The sequence below is a fragment of the Pogonomyrmex barbatus genome, unplaced genomic scaffold, assembly GCF_055798465.1.
Source record: "Pogonomyrmex barbatus isolate J1 unplaced genomic scaffold, ASM5579846v1 scaffold2, whole genome shotgun sequence".
NCBI classification, from domain to species: domain Eukaryota; kingdom Metazoa; phylum Arthropoda; class Insecta; order Hymenoptera; family Formicidae; genus Pogonomyrmex; species Pogonomyrmex barbatus.
In genome coordinates this window covers 21,271,770-21,295,182 of record NW_028297116.1, presented here as the reverse complement: position 1 = coordinate 21,295,182, position 23,413 = coordinate 21,271,770, and the positions used below count along the sequence as shown (strand labels likewise).

Sequence of the window (23,413 nt, the reverse complement as noted above, 5' to 3'; positions counted from 1 at the left end):
ATACAATTATTAAAATATGGAAATATAATTATTAAAATGGTCGGTAAAAAATTATTCTTTTTCTCTCTGCCTCTCCATTTCCAGTAAATTTAATTACTTAGGTATACTTATTGTAACGAAAGAGCGTCACGAGTAATTAATTCGGTCGTGGCGTCACGTGGGGGCGACGAGATTTAATTCTCTTATCTGTCATCGGGCATTTGGGAGAAAAGCGAACGCGATTATGACAGTCATCGAGTTTCTCGGTCACGACGAACCCGTGACGATCATCCCCTCCTCCCCTGCCCCTCGCGCATGTGCACGCCATCGTGAAATCTTATCGAAAGAGTGTGTACGATCACGATCGAGAGGGTCGTTGTATTCAAACACTATGATCGCACGCCTTTCACGTGTCTCGAATTTACATACAGGGTTACGACTCCATTCGCGGCCTAAATGAAATAATCTCGTTATGTAAATGGACGCCTGCAGACGCGAGATGCGACGTGACGCTATGACAGCAGACGCTCGGTCAAGTCTTTTTCTCGTCATCTCTCTTAGCTGTTCCCTGACCTAAAAGTGCACGCAACGATGACGGTGTAAAAAGTCATCGTGAATTTTACGACCCACATATCACTGCTTCGACCATGACGTCAACTTAATCAGGATAATTATTCAGACTTATTTTACTTACGCCTCGGCCGACACGTCATGCATCTTGAACGGTTTTAAATATTCGGTAACGAGTAACACGTATGTCTGAACAAGAAGAATCGGAAACGGGCCGTATCTACCGAGCGCGATCTCATTCGCGCCAGAAGTATGAATTATTTAAGTATATTGTTGAATAAACATCAACTCTTAAGACTGGCGTCTCGCCTGCCACCGAGTTCCGAGAACGATATCTTGGAAATACGTCTGTTGCCTGTCTAAGAAACATGAAACGCGAAGGAATGATGCATTCAAATGGTCAAGCTGCAACACATACCGCCGCATACCAAGTTAGGTTTGCGGAATGGAGAATGCAATTGCAAACATACTTCGTCTCGTCTCAAAGAATTTCACAGTCGCGAGTGTCATAATAATGACGTGAAGGATACTTTTAAGAAATACGAGATAAATTTCGATCTTAGATAGACGGATTCTTTGGAAAACTCGTTCCAAATTCACGCAGCATCTTACCTTACGAAAATCACTAAATCGCGCGAATGTGACTTTCATTATTCCAGGGATTTATCGAGAATCGCACGTGCATGTCGCTCACATCAGGGAAACTTTGGAACAGCTGCACTACGTAACTTCTTGCGAGAGGAAGTGACGTGTCTCTACGTCAAGATGGTCGTCAGTTTCGCATCACAAGCGCGCGGAAAGATATCAATCGAAGGAATAGGATCCGAAGTCGGACGACGACTCAACTTCTTAACGCCGGCTCGTGGCACTCGTGTAATCGGTCGTCGTGAATTGGATTCGTCATGAATTACGCGGCGGTCATGCAACTCGTGCTTGGACGAAGAAGAGATGTGACGGCGGTCTCGTTACTCCGTGCATTCACGGCACGGGACGTCCAAGTCTTATTCGCCGACGCGGCGCGACGCGGCTCGACGTCGCCCGCGCGCGCGATTCATCGTAAATTAAACGAACGAAGGGAGCAATCAGCGATCCCGCAATAGATCGTCGAGATAAGACTCCGTCGTGTCGCCTGGGCCTCGTTTAAAGGCGAGTGACAGTGCCTGTGAGCGGAGGCCGCCGTCACACAACCGGGCTCGTTCTCCGCATTACTGTTCGTCCGTCGTTAAGAAAATCCTCGTCTATTGTCCCGGGTCAGTGACGAGACGACGGAACGCGCTCTTTTCGTCCCGTTCGTCTTTTCCCCTTTCGCTCCTTCCGCCTGTCGAAGACGAGAGATAAATATGTAGAGAGTCGTTGGCCTCTCTCCTACCGAGAAAAGTCCCTCTCCTGTTGCACGAGGAGATGCATATGCATGGGCGTTCGCGAGGGAACGTCATGATTCTTCGCGCGAATCGGGCTGTCGCACGTTTCTTTTCTTTACTCTTTCCCTTCCTTCTTTTTCCTCCTCTCCCGGTCCTTCCCGGTCGCTCTTTCCCTACTTTTTTCGGCCTCACTCTCTCTCTCTCTCTCTCTCTCTCTCTCTCTCTCTCTCTCTCTCGCGCTTCCTCTTCCTGTTCGCGAGATAAAACAGCTCAAGTCGGCTTTCGCGATAAGAAGGAAAAAACAACGGCGTGTATCTGTGTACTCGAGATTATTTTATCGTGGTGCATTGCGATACATGTGGGATTTGGCCGTTTTCCTCTCTTTTTTCTCTTCGAGAATAGATAGATGCGCACTTGATTAAGATATTTCCTTTTGAATTCTGTCGGTTTATCATAATATATAACATTGTCGTTTTTTTTTAATTCCCGTACATTTAATAGATAATTAAAAATAATTGACCTAATTAATTCTGCGTGAATTAAGTTAGAAATATATATGTACAGAAGATAGAACTTTTTATAATTTATATTTATTATGTAATTGTTTCATCTATTTTAATAAGCTATTGTTACGTCATAATTTTATTAGTCCCATCTTATTAATGAAAGTGCACGAATGTCGCGTGTGTTCGTCGCGACAGTTACGACCAATAGGGAGTTTATGAATATTACGTTCATATAATAGAGATCAACCCGGAAGCGAAATGAGGTCAGATGTAAAGCGCATGGACGTAATTAATGAATATGGATAAGCGAGCATTATTAAGGAAGACAGACAGATGCAGCTACGGCGGTAATCTGAAAAACACGTGATTATTTTTTTTTCGTCCTATTCGCGGCTCTCGATTAGCAGGCAATTAATAAAACCGATAAGCGAATACAGAAAGTCAGTTGGCGCCTGTAATTTGCGATAAACGGCTACGGTGATACGGGCACTATAAATCTACACGCTCATAGAATGTTATATCGGCGATTGTAATAATATTGCACAAAGACATTCTTTACGTCAGTTAATGCAATTCGAGGTTTATTCAATTGAATTATTCTGCGCGATTCCATGCCATAAATTGGGAGCAATCCGAGGTGCCTTTCGGTTGAATTGATTTTTATATAGCCATTTACATATTACCGCCCTCTGTAATATCGATTCTCTCTCTATCGAAACGAAAATGGATCGCGCGATTCGTTGTCACGTTACGGAATATGACGTCGGGTAAAATTAATCTTCCTCGTTAATGGCAGGCGGAGAAGGCATTTGTGAGCTACGATAAAAATCTCTCGGACTCAGCGCGGCCGAGAACGAGAGCTCTCCGCTCCGCGAAGAGAGTGTCTCTCTCTCGTTCGGGAAATGAGGTAATAATACCACGATAGCACGGCACGGATATATTATGTTCCATTAGCGAAATCTCATCGCGTCCGGCATTGATTATCATTAACGACGGCGAAATCGATAGCGCGCTCTCGTCAGGTTTCATGGGAAATCGTCGATAAGCCGTCCGGGGCACGGTGTAATTTGTAATGAGAGAAACGGGGAGAAGGAGCGAATCTCGCGAATCGCTCGACCATTCATGAGAGTCCATTCTTTTCCACGGGGAACACATATACACGTACATACATACACATACATGTGTAAGTGCGCATGTAAATTCCCCGGCTTCCTCACGAGGGGCCCCCTTCGTTGGAAACGAGAAAACGTGGTTGTACAGAAATTGCTTTGCCATGTTTCGCCCGCGTATATGCGATCTCATCCCCTCCCCTCCCGCCCCCTCTTCCTCACCTCCGCGCGTATCCACCGCGCGCTTTTTCCTCTCCATTATCTTACTTCGGTGACTTACACTATTCTCGGGGCCGCGTATCTCGATGGGATTCATGGCGGAAATGTAATAAGATCGTGCTTGCGCGCCCACAACGATATTTCCTACGTTGAAAACGAACTCACACGTTAGATATCAGTCGCAATCCATTCTGTGCAACAACATACATCGCCCCCCCCCCCGCCCCCCCTCGATAACATCCGACGCGATCATGAATATATTTCCCCAGCCTGCGGGGGAGTGCATCGCGCTACGTCTAATTACGTTGCTTGTTTCCTTCGTGCTTAGACTTTCAACACCGATACAATCTGTCGATACAACTTTCGGTTGTAACCGCGGAATAAACGACTTTGCGGTTCACCGCGACTCAGGAAAGTCTGCTGTCACACGATGTTACTTTAACATTTATCTTTGTCCTTTGTTTTCCAAGTAGTATTATCTTGAGATATTTATCACGTTTCATCATATTACACGGATAAATGTGTTTAACAGCAGTTTAAAAATAATAATTGTCTCGATACCTGTCGCCTCGATGGCCTACTTTTAAATTTACGCGGCAGCAAACGGCGTCTGTTCCTTTCGGAGAGCGTTCATTTGCATAAATGTTTCGAGCAGTGGCGATAAGCTCGCGGTTTGATAACTCTTTTGATCCTTTTCGAGTGGGCACTACTACCAGGCTCACAACTCCTTTTCGAGGGGGGACCCCCCGCTGTCCGACCCGCATTTGCCTTTCTCTCGGTCGAGCCTTCCGCTCTTTGCCGCTTTCGCGGAATATTAATTACGACCGTCTCACAAAAGACACCGACCGGAAGTTTTCGCCGGCTATCAAATGCAGAACAGGTTAATTAAATTCTCGCCGTTCGCGCGCGGGCCGCAAAAGGGCCTCGCGACGCACGGCACAATGCCGGGGTCAGAATGCCACGGGGCACTGTTAATTAGGCACGCGATGAATAGCATTGCGATATACGTCCGGAAACACTTCTAGTCAGCGTCCGTCGTCCGTCTGGCGTTGGGTAATTCTAGAGAGCCTGTGACTGCTCATATATTAAATGAAGTAATGTGTTTTTGAAGTTACTTAAAATGAGTAAGAAAAATCCAATATTATAAAAAACATTGTAACAGCACAAAAGGAGTGGTTAATACGGGAATTAATACTAGTTATATACATAAATATAGTTATATACATAATTATAAGCGACACTGGAAACGCAAGTTTGTTACTTTTCAGTTCAGGTCTTTTATTCATTATACAAGAATAAAAGAGTGAAATCTTTATAAAGAAGTGCAACAATTAAATTGACACACAGCAACATTTTTATTTTACACACACACACACACACACACACACACACACACACACACACACACACACACACACACACACACACACACACACACACACACACACACACACACACACACACACATAAAAAACTCTTTGAAATAAAAATATCATAAAAGAATATTTATAAAAATATGTATAAAAATATTATAAATTATTAATAGAAAAATATATTATATATATAATTAATATATAATAAATAATTTTAATATATACAATGTAATTTTATGTATGTCCATATATAATTTTACAATATTTTATATAATTGATATTTTATCTTACGGGAGAGAAAGAAGGAAAGGGATGCTATTGTATCGTTCTCTTTTTATGCTCGCTCGCAAATAATTTTGGCAATAGAAAAATTGAGCTGAATAACTCGAGCCGGCGGTAGGGGCGACTCGACTCGGCAAACAGGGAGTACGTTAGTTACGCGAACGGAGTACAACCACGCAGATGGCTGTTTTTGCCGGCGGCTATGCATGGGCATATATACTGCAGGCAGCCACCGGCTTCTGAGCTAATTAGGCGATATCATCGATGCGCGGCCAATGAGGATTGATTTTCATGTATGCGCGGGCAGATCCGTACGAGCTTAATTGGGTAGAGAATGCCACCGCATGCAGTTTATATTGATCGGAATGTTCACATCAACGATGTAATCATATTTGTCCAGGCATGCTTTGGGAACCTGCGTCCCGTCGTGTTTGCTTAATAATTATGGATCGATTTTGGGACCGGATAATATTGACCCTCGACGCTGCCGCGTAACGCTCCATCGTGGCGCATGATGCAGTTGCCACCACACGGTGCACGCGATCTCGTGTAAACTGGAAATCACACGTTGACACGAACGTGTGCCAACTGCATACGGGAATTCGTCCCGGCACACTCTCGTTGGGGGGGCAGGGAGGGGGAGCCGGGTCCTGCCCTCCCCTCCCCCTCTTTTTTATTTCGTTTTTGGATTAAGCCGTTTGGACGATTTCGTAATGAACGCCAGCGTTCCTCACTTGTTTTTTCCTCGCCGAACTGGCGGACCGGCCCGTAAATAAACCGGCGCGAGAGAGTGCCGACGCGATAACGTCTCTATCGGTGCGCTCAACCGCGAGTATCGTAAAGCGTAAAGAAGTTTCGTGATCGAGAGATACTCCTGCCGTTGAGCGCGGTGGAAACAGCTACTAAAAATGCGGCGGATCGTCGGGCTCGGTCGCGGAGGATGCGGTGGCTTTTAATTAACGACACGGTGACGGGAGGGACAGGCCGGGGGGGGGGGGTGCGCCCCCGACACACAGAGCGAGAATCCAGCGTCGGTGATCACCGCGGAGATATGTAACGCGCTGTGTACGCCGCGCGATGGTGGCCTATAAACCCCGCGGGGATTACACGTGCATACGCGCGTAAACCCGAAGCTGAATGGCCGATGGTCGCCGGCTCGTAGCTATTCCGTCCGTTGGAAATGCGCGAATGAACGGACAAGCCCATTTATGTGTACGCGGACTTCCGAAAGCATCGCGTGACACCGGCGAGCTCGTGGTCGTCCGTCAAATTCCGCCTGAAAAATAGCGGAGCGCAATTTCCATTTCCAGGTCTGATTAGCCGCGGCTGGTATTAGCAGAAATTTTGGGGAAAAATGCACAGTAAAATATAATCTGCGGCTATGAAAGCTATGTAAATGAATGCGCAAAAATATTTTTCCTTCCTGTTAAACGCATAATCGCTGGCGTGCGCAAAAAGCCTTTCGAAAGATTCATCAAACCGTTGGATTATGTTAAGCTATAATCGAAATCCGTCATAGAATGCAATTGCATTTTGTGGTACAATGATAATGGAGTTAGAATATTGCTGATATTAAGCAATGAGTGCGTTTAGGTGTATTACCACGAATGCATGAAGCTGTTACGCTTATTGATCGACGATATGTTATCTGCATAATATAACTAGCCAATAGTAGCGTATCTATATTTAGTAATTATTTCGCTTAGTATTCGAAACGAATATGCAATCGGGATAATTGCGTTTTTCCATACGGCCGCGAGACATTAATTCGTTGAGTATAAGTGATAGTACTTGCGGTGTCGCATTAGCCGCGTTAGCGTATTATCGAAAAGTAGTTACTTGGAGTCTTCCGACTCATTATCTCGGTAATTAAGACCGGAAGTTACCGGCGCGGTCGCCGAGATTCACCACTGAATGAAATTCTAGAAGCGCGAGGGTTATCCTATTATCGTGCGGGGGCAACGCTACTAAAATAACTCGTATAAACGTGCACACGTGTGCATGTTTGTGTATGCCGTCTGGTGTTAAATGCCGAAAAGTGTTCCGTGCACACGGCAGGCAGAAGGTGTTACACGTATCCCGGTGCATGTCGGGCTAATTGATTTCCAACGACGACGACGACGACGACGACGACGACGACGAGAACGACGACGACGACGAGAACGAGGACGACGACGACGACGAGGACGACGAGAACGAGGATGAGGACGTGCACGTGTCACTTGCACACATCAGCCCCGATTCATGTGCATATGCATACGGCGAGGCTCGTATATGAAGGACGATTTTGCGAACGTCGGGTAAGATATCTCCAAATAGCCCTGGGATAAAAATCAATGTGACGCGCGAAATCTTGCTTTATTTACGCGACACCGAAAACGCCGGGGGGCGTACATCGAATTTTAATTAACGCCCGATATCGTGTATTCAAAGTATCGCGGACGTATCGGCAACGAGCGCAGTAAACACCGAGTTAAGAGGCGGAGGAATTAAATTTAAATCGCGGTTTAATTGCACAATTAGCATGCGATGCGACATATCGCATCGGAATGCGTCGATTATATATTATACATCCCTGCGAGAATTAGTTTTGAAAACCATATATTTTTCCGTGCTTACCGCTAAAAATTAATCTAGCAACAGAAATGAAATATATTATTTCATAACTTTTACTGCGGATTACAATGCGACAATTATTAGTTTCAATTGTTTCTATTTTTCTCTATATATCTCTATAATTTGAATCTCGCTGCTCAATGATTTTGTTGATAAACCGTTTATTATTCGAAATGTAAATTGTACAATTTAATATAAATACCTCTACGCTCTCTCTCTCTCTCTCTCTCTCTCTCTCTCTCTCTCTCTCTCTCTCTCTCTCTCTCTTTCTCTGTCTATCTCTCTTCATGCGAATCTATCTTTTTGTCGTATTCAATGAGGATTAATATCACACGCGCATCACACCTATCTCTAATTATATCAATGATAATTATTATTGCTGATCACGTTGTTATTATCTTGTAATTATTATTACAACGGTCACGATTATATTAATTTTTTATATATTCTCGAAAGTTCTTTTAATTCTTCCGCTTCACTCGTGTGTATATCATGCTTGGAAGATAGCAATTAATACGTCTTTCTTTTTGCTGCAATATTCAGCCTGAATCTTATAACTTTTTTTTTCAATTAAACGTATATTTAAAGGATCAAATATACCTTCGACGTGCAACCTGCATTTTATTAGAATAGTTTAGCCTCAAGTTTTTTAATAGAACCCGAGATACGGGCCTGGGCCTTTCTTGCCTATTATTACATACCGTGAGACTAAGTTTTTACAGTGGCGCGTAACTTGTAAGAAGAGAGTGGTTGGCGCGACCGGCACTAAAAATTTTACTCAAGTCCCTCTTCGCGTATAGGTCACTTCTGGTCACGTCTCTAAAAATGAAATTGTTTCAACTCTGAATCTATACTGACGTTTAAATCTTTGAGGATTTCAACATTTTATTTTATCAAGTGTGAATAACTGTCACTCACACTAATCCCTGGTGAGAGATTTATGAATTTTCGATTTTCTAAGTTTCCATCGTAGAATTTGAAATAGTGACTATTTTCTATATTTAGGTATACTACCGGCTATAAGGGATAAAACAATTCTTAAATCCCGCGACTATTCTTGATACAAATAGTCTGAATAGCCGTGCTACTTTTGTGATAATATCGATTATTGGACGCAATAGGGATATTTGCTTCGTCGAGGCGTGCGGAATCTGATACGTCCACCCACCCTCATATAGTCATGGCGAAATTTGCACGTTGCTCGCTTTGGCAGTTACGTCGACAGTTTGAATCGTTTCCGCGAGCGGCTATCTTTCATTCACGGTGGGCGATATTTGGCCTTTTCATTAAGCGACGAATGCCACTTGATTAATGGAGTTTGGTTACCGCGCTTGTCGTTGGTTTCCATCGCCGCGAGCCGACAAACGCGTCAGTCACTCCGCGCCGGAGTTTGTGAAAACGAGGTAGAAACGAAGGTTTTAGCGGAAATCCCCAGCGCGGATTGGTGACGAAGCCTGGCGAAACGCGGTGTTTTCACGTAACGAAGAGAACGGTTTTACAAGGCGCGCTAGAATCCAGAGAAGAGAATATGAAAGTCAGTGCACTTGCTATGTGAGCGATCAATCGATTATCATTATTATAAATTTTATCGAGGATATTATTACCATTTCTTTTAAAAATTTAACGCGTTTGACAAGAGAAAAAAAAACTGAAATATGAAAAAATGAAAAAAATGAAAAAATATAATTACAACTACATCGCAGAACGTAAAAATGGAAATTTTCATACGAAAATTTGGATCCACGTGTAAACATGTTTATACTTTCAAGCTTGAAATTTTTCGAAAATAATATAAAATTTAATATGGCTTAATTTTATTATTAAATATAAAAGACCTTTTAGAATTGCTATCTGGAAAAATAAATGCGCTACTGGGAAAGAAATATTGGCCTATCCCACGTGAATGAAATGCGGTACACCAGCCCGTGAAAAAGCGATGTACGATAGCGCGCGCCCCATTGTATAAAATTGCTTTTACTTAGATCACTGCACGTCAAAGGCGATTTAATGATCGGAAAACGTCGGACGTTGGAAAAAGTGTCAAATTATGTGCAAAACTTATGCGAAAATGCACTTGTTTTATTTCCATGGTAATATGAATGTAACAGCCACGTATATGCAATATACGTATATGCAATTATCGATGTGCACGGGCAACTCGTTAGCTAATGAAAAATGTTCGAGCAAAAGAAACGTTAAACCGAAAATGAGACGCGATCCTCGCGACTGGTGTATAAAATACCTCTTTTAACGCACGTAAAAAATATCTCCGCCGCGACGCGAGGGAATAAATCGACGTACGGGATAATCGTCATCGTGGATCTCGTTTCCGCATAGTTTTCACATAAAAAAATTGACGTGAATCCGGCATGGTGGATAAATACACGGGTCTGCGAACGATTTGCACCGTGAGAACATCAATGTCGGCGATCAGCGTCGCGTAGCAGCGCGATCGGCGCGATTCGCGCGGAACGCGGGAGGGATGAGGGGAGAGGGGACGCGATACGTTAAAATCCATTTTATCGCAAATGTGTATGCACGTGTATCTTCGCCGACATTATAAAATATTTGTGCGCCAGTGCGCATCAAAAACGGAATTCGCGTTTGTTTTTCCCGCAAAAAGAGCACATCGATGCGGCGCACACATCGGTGCCGGTGTATATCTCCTTCAAAGGGGCAAAGAATGTCTCTGTGTGGGCGATGCACAGCGAGGTATGCGTATACCCACACGGACACGTGTGCACACGCGGCCACTCATACTCGGATACACACACACACACACACACACACACACACACACACACACACACACACACACGCATGTGTTATAAAACTTTTGCGCCGGTGTGTGCATCGGTGGCCGTATGATCCACGTGCAAGCAACGGAGATACTCTCCGGGCTCCCTCCGGCTCCTTTTCACGAGTGCATATAACGCGATCTCATTTTATTCTGCGTCTCTTCCTCTCTTCCCAGTCCCCTCCGTTATCGTCTGCGTGCGTATAATGTCGGCGGACGGCGCTACGCACAGCGAGAGGAAAAAAACTTGCAGCCTTTTCCAACGTTTCCCCGTTTCGCAGGTATTCGTCCGTGTGTGTGTGTGTGTGTGTGTGGGGGGGGGAGTGTGTATCCCTGACGTGATCTTCCCCCGGCTTCGATTCTCGTTAACTCCGCGATGCTGCGCGTTTTCTATCACCGAGCGAGCGAGTCATGAGTGAACTTACTCGCGTAATTAAATGAGAGAACACTTTGAAACAAGATTTATTTAAAAGCTGCAGACGTAGACTGTATATGTCATGACATTTTAAAGCAGTATACTTTAAATACAGTAAATATTAATTAGTCTTGAGAATCAGAGAATTAATATTACTCTTACGAGATTTATCATTTTTATTCTTGTTTTGACAGAACTCCTCCAATCGTGGAGGATATTTGTCGAAAAGAAAAATATATCCATTTAATATTTAAATATTTTTTTTTTATTTTAGAAATATGTTAGATAAAAAATAAGACATTTTTTAAAAATATTTATCCTTTCAGCTACTCCTATCTTCCATATACGCTGGAATATGGATGTGAAAATTGCTTTCCGACGTGGCATAAACCAACACGTGAAGCATAATAACCGCTGGAAAGATTTGGACATAACTCACTCGAGCTTATAGCAATATCCATTATTTTTAAAACTATTACATCATCGGTCGATACGCGGTATAATGGCATTCGTTAATGCGGTTCGGCTGGGGATAGAAGGGTGGTGATCGTTGCGGTCGCCACGACGATAATCGAGAGGTTAACGATCGCATGTGTGATATGGACGGAGGTAACGTAGAAAACAACGTGACGCGCCGCTATTGATTGTTACGTCGCTCCGCAGCTACGACGGCGGAGTAACGTCGTGCGTGAACGAGCGAGACGGGGGAGGGGGAGAGGGTGGCCGAAGGGTGAGAAAGGGAGGAAACGGATAGTCGACGAGCGAGATAGGAGAACGAACGAACGAGCAAGAAAGAGAGAGAGAAAGAGAAAGGGGGGGAGGAAAGGGGAGAACAAGAGAAGACGGAGGGAGAGAAACGGCGAGAGAATGCGCGAGAGCGTATGCCGTTGCAGGCTTCGACCCTCTCGACGTAACAAATTGTTTATTGCCACATGCTCGACTCTCACACCGGCATGGGGGTTGCCGCTCGGCCCCGCGATGCTGCTGGCCCAAGCCGACACCCTGCGCCGACCTTCGCCCATCGGTATCGCGGCTCCCGTTTTCCTCTTCCCACCGATCGTGTCCTATGCCGCGTGTGTACGGTGTACACGCATCGTCGTCGCCGGACAAGTCCACGACCACCCTCGTTGCGGAGAACGGGAACGAACCGTTGTTTTTTATTACCCGCTGGGATCACGCGTGGATTCGGCACCGCGGGTCCAATAATGCGGACGTACAATGCACGCGCGAAGCGTAAGCACGGGGGTTGCTTTTCTTCTTTTGTCCACTGGCATTACGTAGGCCGAATAGAACGACCGGGGAATATGTGGAGTAGTCTCTCTCTCTCTCTCTCTCTCTCTCTCTCTCTCTCTCTCTCTCTCTCACACTCCGCGTTTTGTGGAGGTTGGATAAAAAGGATATGAAGCGAAGGATCTTCTTTCGAGAGGCAGGCTCCATTATGAGAATCGTAAGAACGCGATATAGACGTTTTTGGGAATCTCGATTCCGAGAGGATCCCGACCAAGAGTGCCATAATCGTCGACCGACATCATTTGGTATTACGGACTCGTTCGAGCCAAGAGAAGGAGATCTGCTTTCGACGTGCTCGCGATTCATCCGGATAACACTCGCGTGCATTCTTCTGGTCCGCAATGGTATCGCGCGTAATAACATTTCGGATATCTGCGAATTCAGATCCCGGCTGCATTGAGATGTCTAGAGTCGATGGAAGTAATCAACGAGGCACTTAAGAACGGCTCCAAGAGAATGGCTCCGATGGATACAACCTGGATCTCCAATCACTAATGACTCTAACACTCGGAAGAGCGCTTGATTTTGCGCGAATGACTTTAATGGCCGTGATTGTTGTTCGGCAGAAAAATTCAACCGCTAACTAACCGATGGAGAAACATCGCTGTTCTGAAAGGTCGAGTTGCAGAACCCGGGGGCGAAGCCCCGAGGATTCTCAATAGAGGAAGTTCGAACGAACGAGCGCGGGCGCGGCTCTTGCAGAAGCCCAGGCTGTTTCAGAGAGGAAGAACGGAGCACAAAGAGTACAGCGAGGCTGGGGGCTGAGGAGAACAAAGAGAAGGGTCCACGGGAGGGGAGGGGAGGATGGGACGAAGAAACAGGAACTGAAACAACCATGGGGAGTCGAGAGAAGAGACCGGGTGCAGTTCACCGGACAATCGTTATCTTATTACCGATATCGCCACTCGCGCCTCCACCGCCGTCGCCGCTGGTTTTCCTCCCCCGTCCTGAACAAATGTTTGCGTCGTGCTGCCGTGGACAGATAGCGGCGCGAACCAACGATAGACTGGTTCTGCAGGGAACCGCTTCCTGTTTGCCCTCGAGTACGCTACGGGTGCATATGTATACGCGCGCGCGCGCGTGCGCGCACACACACACACACACACACACACACACATATATTTGCGAACACAAGCGCTGTGTTGATCGCGCGCGATTTCACGGCGATTTCACGGCGATCTCGAAAGAAACTATCCGGAAGTCAGTTATCCTCTATTCGGAAGTTTAAGTCCGCTTGCGTATACCACTTCCTACGGCGTTGCAGGTTGCAAGGGGGATGTACTTTCGTAACGCGCCAGGTGAAACATATTGTACATCCGGTGCGCTCACTTCCTCATCTTGTCTAAGCGAGCTAATAGGTCTGATAAACGTGTACGTGCTCATTATGCTCAAATGCGCTTCTGTATTATTTCACAATAATTTCCCATTTTCCGTACACTTATGTAACACAGGAATTTATATATTTTTGACAGAGGAAAGAAAATTTCTAAAATGTTTCATATTTAGATATAGCAAGAGTTCACATAGAATATATGAACGTCAAAAATAATATTCTTTTGACAATTTTGAATTTGTCAGATCGATCGATGTAAAAAATAAATTGTACTTAAAATAAAATTTAATTGTTTATTTTCCTAGATTAACAAAAATTGTACATTAATGATCGTTAACTCTTGTAATAAATTTATTTCTGTTATATTAGCGCTATAGAATAAAAATATATTAGAGCTATAGATTAAAAAATACTGTACAAGTTATATTATTATAATACGTAAGAAAGTACGTGAAAGACTTTTCCGTAGTACAATGCGCTATTAAATTACACTGAGTTATCACGCTTCGGAAGTTTGCGCTTGCAGACTTCCGATGCAGCCTCGCTATAGGATGGATATGCACTTTCATAATCTATCGCTGATATATGTAAGGCGTGTTTAGAGTAAACTTCTTGATCAACTTTATGTGTGAACTGTTTCGTAATGATGAAGATGAAATATCATATTCATATTTTTCATCGACGCGTGTCTGTGGCAAGACTTGTAGGGAGAAGATCTTTCTGTAATACATTATGTCAAATTTGCGGAAAATATTCGTCGAAATTCAATATTATCTATAAAATTGAAACACGATTCGTGTTTAATTTTATCTTCCTCTTTCTACACATTCGAAATCTAATCTAAAAATTTTCAACGATTCAGCTATTCGAAAATTTATCGTGATAAGATATTTAAACGCGTAGAAACAGTGAAATGGAAAAAGATATCGATTTTGGCTGTTCGGCAGGGAAGATTGTGAAATAAATCAAATTATTGCGTTACGGAAATTTGCAGCTATTTTCACGATGACGCTGTAGAAGCATTTTGTACATTCATAATGCGCTATCGTTTCAGCTATAAATATATTATGCACGCTTTAAACGAACTTTCTGATTATGTTTATGACCGGGCTGTCGCTTGGTAATGAAGATAAATACACGCACGCTTTATCGTCGCATGATTTGTCGACGGCTATGTGGGAAAATGCGTTCTGCGGGAAATTATCGTAGATAATTACATCGACAAAGGGACCCGTATAAGCAAACGTGGGCACATCGTACTATTTTTAACTGAAAGATTCAAAGTTACATGAAATTATCGTATTTTTGAGGAAACTGGGTCTTTCAATATAATTGAAAAGAGAAAATGTATCAGTGTACAAACTGCGCTGTTTCCTAAGAAAAGTTTACAAACTTTAGAAAAACAGGAAAGGAGGGAAAAAGAGGTTTCATTGTTTGTGAGAAACAAAGAAACTGTCCGCGGAAATTAATTATCCACTGTGTGTTATTTTGTCGACAACGTTGTCCTGTAAACAGCCCGGTCGCGGGCTATTTCTTAATGATACGTAACTCGTACTTTCACGTGAGATTAATTGAGACAAATATCAACGGTGCGCCAGGCGACTACTCCTTACGCTATAAACATGATTAGCTAAGTTTTGCATGCCGTGAAGGATACCGTCCTGGACGGGGGCTACCTACTTGTAACCAGGAGATTTTGCACCTACTCGCGCGCGTTTGTCGAACGCTTTCTATGATGACGCAATCCTTGCGGATTCAGTGAACATGCACTTTCGTAATATGCTAACCATGCGCTCGTAGATATATATTTTAGCGGCGACCGCACGTCGAGAAAATGTTCTCATTATGTATGAGCTAACGACACCAGCGAAGGCGGACACGTGCGGTACCAGTTCGTGATTTATGTCCCGGAAAAGGATTAGATCTGATAAGCGTTATTTTAACACAGTGTTGCGACAGGAAATCATCGCCGGGAAAACTGTATTTCTCGCATAAGAATGATATACGACCTACAAATTGCACTAAAACGAAAATGCGTGTGTAGGGAGGGAAAAATTTAATGGAAAAACATTTAACGGGTCTCTTTTTTTTACAGATTTTTATCTACGGTGAGATGCATCTCCGTCAAAACTCAGCGGCACGCAGCCCAAGAGTGCGACGATGCCAGGGCATCGTTTTAAGAGTACATAACGCCACGTCATTACCCGGCTCAGTTGCTTCGTTATATTGGTGGAACGAATCGTTTTACTGGCCGTTTTCTCCGTGCTAGCTGCATTGCGCTCCTTCGAACGACAACTCAAGACAGCCCCGGGAGACGAGAGATCAGCGGCGATAAACCGTGACGAACGAATGCGCGAGCGCTTGTCAGATTATCCGGAAGGTAGCTTGCGGATACAGGCAGCCTCACGGGAGATTAACCGGAGTAACGGCTTTCGTCTAATCACTAACGTGGGCTGCTAATCTTGCGCGACGAATAGGCCCTCGCGGATTTGGATTAACCAGTCTTGCCGTCTGTTCCGTAGACGTGTAGCTGTCGCCCCACTTTCATAAAGTGTCTGGTAAAATTGGTACTACGCGATAAATTCAGCGAAACACGAAATGACATGCGAGTTTTATAGACCGAAAGATAAAACTATAGAGAATGTAATATTATCGTAAACGAGATGTATAAACACTCCGCATAATTGAAATACTTTATAAACGTGAGTGGAATTATCTCTGATCGTTATATACGCTCGACGTAATTTTGTACAGGAAATTAGATTCAGAATATCTTTGAAATGTAGACGAAAAAGACGATAGCACGGCTGAGAGAAAAGAATTATATGATAATATATATATATATATATATATTATTAAAGCGATTGTATTTTATTTATGTAAGATACAAATATATAAAGTTGGATCATGACTCTTTAATAATAAATAATAATAAATAATAATAATAAATAATAAATAATAAATTATTATACAAAAAATCGGAAACGCCTGATGCGAGAAATCGAATACGTTAATCGCACTCGGTACCGATGATATCGAGCGGAAAATGAAAGCGTAATCTCGCGAGCGTAATCGCATGCGGAACGAGTCGATTATTCATTATACGAGCGCTATGAATCGTTTCGACGTGACGATGCGGCGCACGCAATGGCACTTCACAACCGGCCATCGGTTGATTATTCGATAAATATTTCCGAGGAGCGAGATTAGATTAAGTTTTGGTATGACACCGTGATGCGGTTCATGATGCCGGCGTGAAATGCCGCAGTGAATTGCGAGTGATTGCGATTACGTGCCGACGATGACCCAGTGTCGTCACGCTTGTCGGCCGACCTTATAATTGCTCTCGCGCAGATACAATCGCTAGTGAGCCGCCCCGATAGTTTTTATCCACCACCAGTGAATCATTGCACGGCTCTTCTCTGACAAAGCAAATGAATGCTAGCAGTGATGCGACATTAACGGCTATTATCACTTTTCTTGCAGAAGCTTCAAGTTACAGTAAAATATTTTTGCACGATATTACTAGTTGAGCGATTTAATAATTGAAATGTATTTAGAGAAAGAGTAATTAACGTATATGTGATACGAACAGTTGAAAATGACGTTATTGATTTTCCCACTTTTTTTTTTACTTTTAAATACAACTTCATGTTTTGTACGACTTTTATAAAATATGATCATAATAATATGAATTATTGAAAACGCTATATTAATTTGTACGAGACAACTCGAGAAGCAAAGTATCGAAAATTCGATTACCTTTTATCAGAGACTCAATTTATTCCGCTTGAATTCTTAATCAAAGATCGGCGCGCCTTGGTAACAGCCACCTCAATCCCGCGGTTTGCTGAACATCCACTGAAGTGGGTCGGCTTCCCTTCAACCGAAAAGACTCACCGCAGAATTTTCCGAATTTTCCTTTACTCAGCTTTTGTAAACCGACGGCGCTAAAGTAAATTTCGTATATTACATTATCATCCCGATATTTTACAAAATTACATGAAAAAAAATTCCGTCTCTTTTCGATACAACCGCGAAGTAGATATCGCGGGACGAAATGAAAATTTTTCATTGGAAACGTCCGTCCAAGTGAGTGTTTACATTTCATTTCATAATTAAAAACGCAGCAATTAATTTTAATCAAACGACGCGCAAGATGGAAAGCCTGGCGCCTGGCTGACGTTGATTTTTAATCGTTCTCATTTTTTCGTTTCTTTATTGTGGTTGCACCCATATTTACTGTATTCGACCGAAAAAACTCACCCCTGTTGTTGAGTACCATTTGTATCGGAAATGTATATACTTTGACTGTACATTAGAGGCACGCGCCAATGTGCACGCTCGTCCATCGACGTTAATTTCATTGTTCTGTTTATTTCCCGTGAATGAAATTAAAATAGCTTCTCGGACACGAGGATCCTGATGGGATGAGCGGTGATGAGGAAGAGTAAGGTTAGCCCTAGGGGGAGATACAAGGACCTTATTGTGACTCCACCTTTTTAATTAAAGTTTGAAACTGAACTAGAAAGCGCATGCGAGAGAACGGCGAAGCCGGTGCTCTCGAGGCGGGAGAAGCGCGGCGCGCATAAAATCAAAGTCAAGCGTAGCTTTCCCAGCAGTGAGCACTGTCATCTCGCTTGTTTAACATTTCTGTCCATTATAAAATGAGTGGCCGGACGAGTCAACCGAATATCTCGCTCGTCGAGATGTAATTTCTGAAAACATGTAATTTACTAGCAGGTTGTCATGTTTCACTCGATGTACTTTCTGATGGTGGACGCAACGGAGGGAAAATTATCGAGGGAATTACTTGTCAACCTTCCGAATGACTTCTACGTATGTATCGCCGTGCGGAATAAAGCGGAGCGATCGCCTCAGAGTGCGGCGGTATCTTTTTTGCGACATTGCGTCATTGAAAGCGGATCACGTAGCCCGACATAAACACACGCGCGACTAGTGCAATCTGCACCGGTGTCTCGTATCTAATTCGCTTTCTTAAGCTTTATAGCGCTATTCTATTGTCTACGGGCACCATTAATTTCGCTAATGGTTAATCGATAGACAGGCGAGTGGTGGGTACTATCCTACGGTCGCAGTTCACGTGTAATTGTACGGATTCGAGCGATCTGCAGGAAGCAAGAAGTACAATAAAGCTACAATAAAGGTACTCGGCCAAAGCTCTATAGCTGTAGGAACGGCAGTCGGTAGTTAGACACCTGTTCGCGGCACAGACTACATACAGCCGTATGTACGAGGGTACGTTGCGCGCGCGCGTATGCGATCGTCGGGGGAAAATGAGAAAAAGGCAGCGACGAGAGACAAGACACGCGAGAGCGATCGGGAAGAGGAATTATAACCGGGGCGAGAACGGAAGGTACTATTTATTATCAGCCTCGTGGAGCACAATGGCTCGTGACTGCTGATTGATGTTCTCGCCTTTAGTCACTGTCCGACGCATGCTATATTTACAACAATCCGCCTAACCCCGTACATCATCGAAGAAAAGCGGCCGCCGAGTCGCGCCGCGCGAGACCGAGAGCGGCTCGAGTACGCGCGCATTTCCGCCTGTCCTATCCGCGAGATTCAATTATTCCCCCATCGTGCTGATTTGCGCTATAAACTTCGGTAATTAAAGTGATAGAATTATTCAACGGCGGTGTAGTCGCGCTCGATATGAATACGGGAGCGAGCGCTACGTGCTATTTACACAAGTTCGAAATATACGTCCAGTTCGGCGTACAATTCGCGTTTGCTCACAAAGAGAACCTATTTTGATGGAGGGCGCTATGGGCGGGTAAACGCGTCGACTGCCGGCTTAATTATTTACGCAGCGAATTTATCGTGAAAATGTTATGACCGATTAAATTATATGAAGCCAAAACTCGGAGAGATGCACGGGGCGAGTGTCGTCGAGCGGCAATGCCGCGATAAAAATCGAACCAAGATCTGGAGTACCGCGCCGAGTCGGTCGATCATCAGAGAAAGCAATCAGCTGGACGAGTCGACACCTAACGTAGCACAGAATCCATTCTATACCCAGAATGTGACGTGTGCCACGCATAGGAGTTTACGTGACGAGAATTAGTTATCGCGCGTGGAAGCAACCAGTGGCGTAGATCGCCATGCGGCATATCGGAGACCTTCGCTCGACAAGTGTCCCTGAAAAGGGAATTCTAACGAGCCCCGTGACATCAGCGCGGTCGCGTTCGCGCAGCGGAAAATTTTATGCAAACTTTTTAAGTTTCTACCACGAGAATCGGGAGAAAGTGGGAACAAAATTCGGAGCGTGCCGCGCGCGCGATGAATCGGGAGAGCCGGCTGACTTGCTGGCATAGACGAAGCGCGTGACGCGTCGTTTGTGCATAATGCACGGCGAAATTGCGGACAACGCAGCGGGACGCGCTTTCCGCATCGTCACTATCGTGATCATTTAACTCCCCGGGCTGGGCTCGATAGCGTAAACGCGCGCGGCCGCTTTATCTCGGTCCTATCTCGCGAGGCCGCATTATTAATTGCGTGCCGGCGGAGTTGCTCAATTGCCGAGAAATTGTCGGCACAAAGCGATCCTCGGAGAGCATGGACGACCCGTCGCCGTTCGCCGACTAAAGAGACGCGTGACGCGATTATCGCGTTAGTGACATCGCGGTGGCTGCCGCTCTTCATCGAAAGGCCAACGCGTTCTGCGCGATTGACCGAGCTCCGAGCGCGGAATAATGGAATGCAAACTGCAACTGTGTTTACAATGGCCGGTGATCGTTCAGAATCACACGAACGCACGCTCCGATCTGTCACGGTGACAGTTGAGTTTCTTGACGTTCGCCGTATTTTTCTTGTATTGTCGAGGAACGAACGCGAACGATTTTCTCTTTGAAAAATATCGTTCATTTTCGTCAAACGTGACATACGTGCGTTCCTTTCTCTCTTTCTCCCCCCTCTCTCTCTCTCTCACACACACACACACACACACACACACACACACACACACACACACACACACTTTTTCGAAGCGCGACTGCTTATATTCGAAAAGTTGAAGAATATTCCCTTGAGGGATACGGATGCTTTCTGTCTGAATATCTTTCTTTTTATGGGACGTGAATTGTCAAATTATTTTGGTTGAATCTTAAATCTTTTCATTTTATCGCGCATTGCTTGCAAATGTATGGTTACGTCGAAAAAGAAAATAATGAAAGTGTAATCAGACTTATGCGTGTCTGTAGCAAGAATGTGATTTTGTCTCTTTAACTTTCTCAGAAAATACCAACATATCTCTCTATTAAACTAATAAAATCGAAGTCGCGAATAACCAGTATTACTTAATTTGCAAGGGTTTAAATGGTACAATAACGTAATAATATTTAAAATCCTTTGCAATTCTACGATAAACTCAACTCCGGTTTCTTTACAACAGTATAATTTCTCATTTTTTTTGGCTTATATTTAAAATAAATTATGCTTATATTTTAAATAAATATGACCAAACGATTAAATAAAACATTAAATTTTCACTCAACACAATATATGCTAAAATTAAATGAAAAAAAAAAGTTTAATATTGCATATTATATGCACGAAGTGCATAATATGCAATATTAAACTTTTTTTCTTTTGTTCGAAGTGCAAAGGATTGGTTTCATTCAAGCGTTGCGGAAAGGAGCACTCACACGTTTAGTAACAGGTAGCGTACGTTGCAAGCTCCGTTATTGTGCCGCAGTGCTCACCACCGGTGACCTTCCCTCCTCCTGCCACCCGCACTGTCACCCCGCGATCGCCGTCTGATTATCGTGATTCACAAGGTGCCGTCATTTCACCGGGCACATCACACTCTTTCGCGACGCGCGTCTCAGCGTAAGGAGGGGGAGGATGATGGGAAGGAGGGGAGGGGAGAGAGAGAGAAAGAATAAATCGGGACGCGCGCGCGAGCTGTCAAGTGCGCGGGGCGGGCACTTTTCGCGGCGTGTGCTTTTCGCGCGTCGCGACGTTCGCCAGCTCGGGTACGGCAAAATCGACGAGAGCAATGCGTACCCCTCGCGACCCCGTGACGGACTGAGGATCTCATCGACGGTGCAGCGCCGCCGTGACCCGTGGCGACACCGCGTACTAAATCCGCGCCCGCATACACGCGCCACGAGTATCGCCGGCAGTCCGTTCCGCGCGCGCGATCTGGGTCCTCTTCCTCCCCCTGCCCCTCTTCTCTCTCGCCAATTTTAACCCTTCGGATACATCGACGGCGCGCTCCCGCTAGTGCCCGGGTATTATAGCCTTTCACCCCCGCTCGAATTTCGGATCTATGAATGGCGGAGATAAATGGCGTGGATCCTTTTTGAGTTTTGTTGTGTTTCGTCGCGCACATACTCGGCCTCCCTTCCTCCCGTCTAGATGTTTTCGAATATATTTTCCTCGTAGATTTAAAAAGAAAAAGTGGGATTTCGATTATTTGAGACGTGAAACAAGAAAGAGATAAAATGGACGTAATGCGACATTTTTTCCAGCTGCGACGTGGAACGCGAAGTAATCGAGTTTTTGTAACCGTCGAACCGGCGTAGTTTTTGCATTGTTTCTCTGCTCTCTGTTACCGAGACCGTAAATATACTACCCAGCAGAGTGAATATGAATACGACTTCATTACCGTAGTTATGTGTACACTTTGCAAAATGAATAAAATGTTTCAGCGGTGGAGCGATATTACGAGACAGACTCTGTGCCGGTAATTAATACATAAAATTTACATGCACTATAAATAAGCGATGTAGCAGTATGCCCATACAAAGTAGCTGGCTGAAGTTATTGGAGAGGAAAAAAAATGCAATTTATGAATTCTATAACTTTAATTCGCGTGAGTAGAATGAACCTTTTTTAGTTTTGATATGGATTGCATATGCGATGAAATTTACATTTCTCCCGGGCAAAAAGTTCGAGACGGATATGATAGGGAAGTCATATTCTTCAACTATAATTTTTAATTGAACAGAATTTTAATCTAAACGCTCCTAGTTAAGAAGTTATTTCGAGGTGAATATTAAAAAGCGCGACAGAGAGGCGAGGCTGGCATCGCGCGAATTAATTTTTTCCTAAGGAACAATCGCCTTTAAATTACTCAGGACACCGCTGTTTCTGGTCGGACGGAAGTGCGGGGAATCGGGGACATTTCGCGTAAAATGCATATATATATATATATATATATATATATATATATGTGTGTGTGTGTGTGTGTGTGTGTGTGTGTGTGTGTGTGTGTGTGTGTGTGTGTGTGTGTGTGTGTCATTGACATTGTTGGGAAGGGAGGGGGAAGGGGGGGGTGGGGATTAAACTTGACTATTTTCCATCATGCTTTCTAATGTTTCCAAGCATCTCGCCGCAAGACATTGGCGCGGTGCGGTTTCGCGTTGCTCTTTCCCACAGGGTTTTACGGGCCACGGTAGAGCGAAGAGGTCCGACGTGGTTCGTCTCGTTCGACGAGCGGCGAACGTCGACGCGAGAATCCGAGCAGGATGGAGAACGCCGCTCTCGTGTAAGTGGCACCGTCGTTCCGAAATATATCGTTGCGGTAGGTCGCGCGG

At 44.3% G+C, this 23,413-nt stretch overlaps 1 protein-coding gene and 1 long non-coding RNA gene across 2 annotated transcripts in view; one reads left to right on the top strand and one right to left on the bottom strand.

Annotated features, from left to right (window-relative positions):
* Positions 1–16,757, top strand: part of LOC148936751 (uncharacterized) — an 86,516-nt gene extending 69,759 nt beyond the window's left edge. Inside the window, exon 2 of the long non-coding RNA XR_016139313.1 lies at positions 15,946–16,757. This is a non-coding gene — a long non-coding RNA (uncharacterized LOC148936751). The remainder of the gene's footprint in view (positions 1–15,945) is intronic.
* LOC105430302 (discoidin domain-containing receptor 2) overlaps positions 1–21,919 on the bottom strand; it is a 135,804-nt gene extending 113,885 nt beyond the window's left edge. The window contains exon 1 of the mRNA XM_089077047.1: positions 21,518–21,919. The gene's annotated coding sequence lies outside the window, so the exon portion shown is untranslated. The remainder of the gene's footprint in view (positions 1–21,517) is intronic.
* Between the last annotated feature and the right edge of the window lie 1,494 nt (positions 21,920–23,413).